The 7,747-nt window shown below is 40.7% G+C and overlaps 1 long non-coding RNA gene across 1 annotated transcript in view; it reads right to left on the bottom strand.

Annotated features, from left to right (window-relative positions):
* The window catches only part of LOC103097642 (uncharacterized), an 87,160-nt gene extending 80,441 nt beyond the window's left edge, over window positions 1-6,719 (bottom strand). The window contains exon 1 of the long non-coding RNA XR_008915933.1: window positions 6,647-6,719. This is a non-coding gene — a long non-coding RNA (uncharacterized LOC103097642). The remainder of the gene's footprint in view (window positions 1-6,646) is intronic.
* Window positions 6,720-7,747: the final 1,028 nt, after the last annotated feature.

Genomic DNA, 7,747 nt, shown 5'->3' with positions numbered 1-7,747 from the left:
GGAGGTGAGTTAACTAGAGTCTGTACTCTTTGGACAGTGCTGGTTTTGCCAGCTGTATTGCTAGGAAAACAACTCTAGATGGAAGAAGATGAGCTGCAAATCTCTTACAGGTTGAGGTGAAGGGGGCTGGATCAGCCAAGAGCAGTGGAAGGCATAGTCACCATCAAGATAGAGAGCCTAGATTCAAATCTCTGATGATTACTACCTGGCTATAATCTTGCTGGGTCTAGGACTCCAACATCCTTTTGAGTTGTAGATATCTGATCCTATGACCTAATTCTTGTGGTTGTTCAGTCATATCTGACTCTTGGTGATCCCTGCATATTGTAGTGGTTTGCCATTTCCTTCTCCAGTTCATTGTATAGATGAAGAAACTGAGACAACAGGGGTGAAGTGACTTGCCCAAGGTCACATAGCTTATGAGTGTCTAAGGCTGGATTTGAACTCAGGAAGATCAGTTTTGCTGATTCCAGAACTGCATACTCTCCCCTCCTCCACTTAGCTGCCTAATTTTTAGTGTCTTTTAAAGCCCAATGATGACTGTAAGGATGTTACATTGTCTAGGAGGCAATAATACAAGTTACCCTCACTTCTCTACCTGTGAGTATGAATCAGATTGTCTGCCATTCTCCTGAATTGATGTCTGAAGCCCAGATTATAGACCTTCCTAAAAGAGACCATGTGAAAATCCAATTTAGAGTTAGGAGAGAACCAGAAGCTACTTAGTCCAATTGGTTCATTTGAAAAAATAAGAGCTTGAAGCCAAGAGAAGGGAAGGGGTGTGCCTGAGGCAGAAGGGTCATGACTTACACCCATTGGCTCCCATCTCAGGTTCTTTTCACTCTATAACACTCTCACTCAAACCCAACCCATACAATGTTCATTTTGGCCTCTGGGTCTTTTCCTTATGCTTTCGTACTTAGATATCTTCATCTTTTTTTCCCAAATTCTTCAAAACCTAGTTCAAGTATTTCCAAAGTGTTTGACATCTCTCCTTGATTGGCTCCATCATTAAATAGTGTCATGAACTGAACCTGGCATCAAGAAGACCTGAGTTGATTCAAATTCTGATTAACACACTTACTAGCTTTTTTGTGACTGGTTTTATCCCTTAACCTCTGCCTGCCTCAATTTCTTCATCTGTAAAATGAAAGGATTGGATTTAGTGGCCTTGATATTCCCTTCTATATTTAAATCTATCATCCCATTATTTACCAATAGCAAATGCTTTTGAGGAAAACACATTGTCCAAACAAACTGTTCTTCCTACCACCTACCTGGTAAGAGGCTTGCACTTGTTCTGTAAGCATCATTGACTAGAAAGTCATTCAGGACTCTGATATTCTGCTCCTACCTCAGCCTCATTGAGTTAAAAAAATTCCTCCTTGTCTTTGATAGTTTTAAGGATGTGATGGCAACTTCACTGGATCTGTAAACAGAACTTGGGTTGAAATTTCAGCTCTTCCATTTCTGCACTGCCTGACTTTGGGCATGCCTTAACACCTCCCTGGGCCTCAGGGTCTTCATCTGTATGAGGAGGGATTTGGATGAAATGATCTCTAAGGTGCCTTCCATTTTCAGAGTTTCTTCTCTTCTGGTTCTTCAGATTTTTTGGACTCTTCCCACCTCCGCTCTATATGCTTTCTCACTTTATGGATGCTGTTGTGATCCCTTTTGATGGGTGACTTCCTGCTCAGAATCTCTATTTGAGGAAGTCCTCTTACTAGGCATGATCACCGCTCCGCTTCTGGGTCTTCTGACTTCCACACTCTATATCCACAAGGAACTTATATTATAATTGGTGAAGAGAGCTAAAATGTGGAGATGGGTGGATAGAAAGATAGAAGGGGGATGGGGTAGAGCATGAAAGTCTAGAGATCCCAGAGCTGGTATGCTGAAGTGAAGGGCAGGTCCCTCCATTATCCCAGCCTCCAAAAGGCTCACCAACATCATCACCCACCTTCAATGTGGGCATGTGCAAGAGGGCTTTATTATTTTTCCTCTAATCAGTAGTTGTGTGTGTGTGAGAGAGAGAGAGCGAGCAAGAGAGAGAGAGAGCAAGAGAGAGGGAGAGAGAGAGAGAGAGAGAGAGAGAGAGAGAGAAAGAGAGAGAGAGAGAGAGAGAGAGAGAGAAAGAGAGAGAGAGAGAGAGAGAGCGAGAGAGAGAGAAAGAGAGAGAGAGAGAGAGAGAGAGAGAGAGAGAGAGAGAGAGAGAGAGAGAGAGAAAGAGAGGGAGAGAGAGAGAGAGAGAGAAGAGAAGAGAGAGAGAGAGAGAGAGAGAGAGAGAGAGGAGAGAGAGGGGGAGAGGAAATGACCCCTCAGCTCAGCCTCCAACCTGGAGCCCACATGTCAATTTTAAGTATTTTACCGAGCCTTTCAGAGAGTAGAAAAGGCATTCAGGCATTGGGTAAAATTAAAAAAATGGGATTGATTTATTGACAGAAGGAAAAAGGGAAGAAGAATGAAACCTACAATTCCTCTTCTCACAGTAGACACACACACACACACACACACACACACACACACACACACTCACACAGCCCTTCCCACTCTCTACACTTTAAATTATGGTAGGATGCTTCATTTTGTACTGGAGCCAGAGAGATCTGAATCTCAGCAGAGTCTTGATGTTTCCTTGAGAAGATTTCATCCTGAATGATGAAGTGCTGCCTCCAAATGTCATCCCTTCTTTAGATATAATTTTTGGCAATGAGACAATTTTCCGAAGACATTGATCCCAGAGAACATTTTCCCTCACTCTGCCCATTCTTCAGATGAAGCCTGAAGCCCAGAGAGTGCAGTGATTTTCTCAGAGCCACAGATAGTGCCCAAGCTAAGACCAGAGCCCAGATCTCCTGACTCCCCATTCACTGTCCTTCCTATTACATAATGGAATCTATATTAAGTTGGATTCCAGGTATAATATACTGTAATTATGATATTCTTAAACATGGTAAAATTTATAATTATTGTGGACCCTCAGATATATACATGTGAGACTTCTGATTTCTGCTGGATTCTGTCTCTTATCCACTTCTCCATGCCTCTGAATGGAAGCAACTGTTCCAGATAAGGCTATAAATTGAGAGTCAGAAGGCTAGGTTTGAATCTTGTCTCCACTACTAGCTGCAGGGTCACTGTTCCTGACTCTGTGACCTTGGATAAGTCACTTCCCTCTGAACCTTAGTTTTCCACTCTGCTAAAGGTGACCAGGTTAGCCAAGGGTTCTCTGCCTGCTCTGGCACTCTCAGTAATATGGATGGGCTGGGTTAAGAGACTGATAATACAAATGGGAGTAAGAAAGAGAAGAGAACATAGGACCATACATGACGAGACTGATCCCACCTCCCAAAGAACCATTGATGGGTTAGAAACAATGGAGATCACTAGAAGGGAGTTGAAATTCTCCATCAAACTGTCTTATTTAACAATTCAGAATGGGAGCATAGAGAAAGCTTCTGAAAACAATGGGAAAATGGTCTTCTGGAACTGAAGTAAAAAGACCTAGGCTTGAATCTTAAAACTGCTTTTATTCTGTCCTGAATGACCTTGTTAAATTCTTTTCCCATTGCTGAGTCTCAGTTTCCTGACTCATAAAATAAAGGGGGTGAACAACATGGCCTCTAACATCTTTCTATGTCTCAAATCTTGTGATGACTTGCCTGTTCTTTCTCACCTAGTTGCTGTGAAACTTGAATACTAGATGGGAAACCCATCCATCAATTAATCAATTAAGAAATGTTCATTGAGCATCACCTATGTGCCAGGCACTGTGGTAAAGCTGGGGAACGTCCATCCTAATGGGAGAACCAACAAGGGCATACGTAAGTAGCTAAAGCATAAATATGAAGCAGTTAGTGAAGGAGAGAACTAGCAGTTGGGAGACCAGAACAGACTTCCTAAACTGGAAAGGGTGGTAACTGTATGAACTGCATCCTGGCAGAAGAAAAGCATTCAATAAGGAGAGGGAAGGCATTCCAGGCATAGGAGATCAGACAGAACAAAGGTATGGAGATAGAAGACGGAGTCCTTTGTGTGAGTCATGGAGAGATTGGCAAATGTGGGAAGGGGAATGGCATGCAGAGAGTCTGGAAAGATCATCTGGAACCAGGTTGGGAAAGTCTTTAAAAGTGAAATAGAAAAAAAGAAAAAGAAAAAAGCCAAATGGAGCAGATTTTTCTTTTTACAAAAGCAACAGGGAGCCCCAGAAGTTTATTGAGCAGGGAAGTCACAGGGTCAGAGCTGTGCTCAAAAGAATCCGCAATAGAAGACTTTATAATCCATCCAGCACTATATACATGTAAATGCAAGTTATTTTTGTGTGTTGGTGATAGGAGGCAGTTGGAAGGGACTTTAGAGGAAACAACATTAGTTGGAATGTGTATGGCTCTTTAATGCTTTCCAAATATCCCTACTTCTGTCACCTACTAACTTTGTGATGGGTGACATGTCTCTCACTGTCTTGTTTCCTTATCTGTAAAAAGAAGAGGTTGGTATTTTGACTTTGAAGCTTTCTTCATGCTCCAAATACAGGATGCTATGATGTCCTTTGAGACTCAAATCAAAGGAAGTAGGCAGGTCAAGTAGATCCCTGACAACCCTAGGAGACAACTGCTTCTATTGCTATCCCCATTCTACAGGTGAGGAATCCAAGCTTCCCAGAGTTTAAGTGAACTTTCTCAGGATTAATAATAATAGTTAATGTTTATATAGCATCTACTAGGTGCCCCACACTGTGTTAACACTTTGCAATTGTCATCTAATTTGGTCCTCAAAATGACCCTTGGAGCTAGGTACAATTATAGTAGATGCTATGATTATGCCTGTTTTACAAATGAAGAAACTGAGATAAAGGTCATGTGACTTGCCCAGGGTCATACCACAGGCAAGTGTCTGAAGCTAGATTTGAATTAAGTTATTTCTTCTTCTTTTTTTTTTGAATAATGCATTTATTTAATAGGTTCCTATCAAGTTTTCCCACTTTTTAAAAAAATTGACTAAGTGCATTAACTCATTTTGGTTATAACACTTTCTTTTTTGTTGTCATGCAAAACACACTTCCATATAGGTCATTGTCGTAAGAGCATCCTCATACATAACCAAAACCCCAGATAAAACCAATGATACACTAATGTGAAAGATGACTCCAACGGTTCTTTCTTGGAGGTGGAGAGCATTCCCCATCATAAGTCTTTCAGGATTGCCCCAGGTCATTGCTAAGAGGAGCCACATTTTCACAGTTGGTCATCCTCCAACATTGCTGTTATCATGTACAACGTTCTCACTAGTTCTGCTTATTTTGCTCTGCATCAGTTCATGGAGGTCATTTGAGCTGTTTCTGAAATCATCTTGCTTATCATTTCTTATAACACAATAGTATTCCATCAGCAACATGAACCATAATTTGTTCAGCTACTCCCCAATGGATGGGCATCCTCTCAACTTCCAATTATTTGCCACCAGAATGCTATTCTGGAGATACAAAGACACAAGGGAGTGTCCCCTGCTCTCAAGGAGCAATTCAAGAGTCCATGTCTCCCAACCTCTAGCCTCATTTGCCAATAATGATGATGATAATAGCTATTACTTATATAGCACTTTAAGGTTTTTTACAGCACGTTTTAAATATCATCTCATTTTATTCTCACAACAACTCTGAGAAAGCAGGTATCATCTCCATTCTACAGAAAAGGAAACTGAGACCAACAAAGGTGAAGTTACTTGTCCAGCATCATACAACCAAGAGGTATCTGAGGCTGGATTTGAACTCAGTTCTTCTTGACTCCAGGTCTATTGTTCTGTACACTGTGGCACCCTTTAACTGCCCCAAGGAGCTGCTATAAATATTTTTGTAAAAGTAGATCCTTTCCCCTTTTAAAATTATTTTATTGTTTTTATTATCTCTTTGGGATATTGACCCTGTAGAGGCATTACTGGATAAAGAGTATGCATGGCTTATAATCCTTTAGACAGAGTTCCAAATTGCTCTCCAGAGTGATTGGATTCATTTACAATGCCATCAATAATGCATGTCTCCCAATTTTGCCTTACCCCCTTCAACATTTACCACTTTCCTTTATTACCTTATTGACCCACCTAACAGGTGTGAGTTGTTTTAATTTGCATTTCTCTAATCAAGAGTGATTTAGAATATTTTTCATATGATTATTGATAGATTTGATTTCTTCATCTGAAAATCACTTGTTCAAATCTTTTGACCATTTGTCAATTGGAGAATGACTTGGTGAATCCAGCTATTTCTGACTCTAAGTCAGACAGTTAAATAATGTCTGAGATCTGACACTCATATTCTATCTTACTGAAGTCAAGAATTCTCTCTACATGACGGTAATTTCATCTGCTATAACCCCTGCATTTTATGGCTGAAGCAAGTGAGGTTTAGAGAAGATAAAAGTCTTATCCAAAGTCACAGAGGATGCAAAGAGGTGAGTAGAATAGGAAGCCAGGACTGCTGAATCCAAAGCAAGGGCTCAGAACATTATCCCTCTTGCTATAATTACCATCATTACTATTATTGTTATTGTTAATAAGCTTCCAACAAGACTCCAGGATATTCTAAGGGCTCCCATATTTCAGTAACTATCAAACCATTCTGTACCCTGCCCCCATTCCCAGTTTTGCTTACATGAAGTGATGAATAGGGAAGATGATACAGCCCCTAGAACTGGTCTCACTGCATCTGCCTCCATCACTCCCTCTGCCTGTCACCATGGAAACCATTGATGGGAGAATTCTGTGCCAAGTGAAGCCTGAAGGAAGATTGTCTAGTGTTTTGTTGGAGGGAAGTGTTCCCCTCACCTCTTCTCCCCCAAAGTATCTGGCTTCCTCCCTGGGTGATTTCTTCCTGGTTGCAGTATGTTTTGCTTTGATATTGGTGGGAAAAGAGGCATAAAGGAAGAAGAGATGAAAGAAAATTCTAAAAATCACACATATACATACATATGTATGTATCCAAGAATACTTAGTCAAATCAAGCTTGTCAAAATGAATTGCTGGGTGCTCCCTGATTCTGCAGGCAGTCACTGATGACTGAGTCTCCCCAGTGTGGGCCCAGATCATTAATTGTTGATCAACCCATCAATCAATGACTTACCAAACATTCCTGAAGCTCCTGCTCTGTATCTAATGCTATTCTGGAAATACAAAGAAACAAGGGATGTGTCCCCTGCTCTCAAGGAGCAATTCAAGAGTCCATGTCTCCCAACCTCTAGCCTCATTTGCCAATAATGATGATGATAATAGCTATTACTTATATAGCACTTTAAGGTTTTTACAGCACGTTTTAAATATCATCTCATTTTATTCTCACAACTCTGAGAAAGCAGGTATCATCTCCATTCTATAGAAAAGGAAACTGAGACCAACAAAGGTGAAGTTACTTGCCCAGCATCATACAATCAGGAGATATCTGAGGCTGGATTTGAACTCAGTTCTTCTTGACTCCAGGTCTATTGTTCTGTGCACTGTGGCACCTCTTAACTGCCCCAAGGAGCTCTTAAAACAGATTAGAATGTGAGATGAAGGCAGAATGATCAAGCTCTGTTAAAATGTTCTCCCAAATCACTTTGTGCTTTAGACTTTTTTTTTTTCAGCTATAGGGTTTATGGGGATTTTGTTCTTTTTTTAAAAATTTTATAGTATTTTATTTGATCATTTCCATGCATTATTCATTAAAGACAAAGATCATTTTCTTTTCCTCCCCCCCCCCCGTAGCCGACGCGTGATT

This window comes from Monodelphis domestica, chromosome 1 (assembly GCF_027887165.1).
Source record: "Monodelphis domestica isolate mMonDom1 chromosome 1, mMonDom1.pri, whole genome shotgun sequence".
Lineage (NCBI taxonomy): Eukaryota > Metazoa > Chordata > Mammalia > Didelphimorphia > Didelphidae > Monodelphis > Monodelphis domestica.
This window is presented reverse-complemented; position numbering and strand designations above follow the sequence as displayed.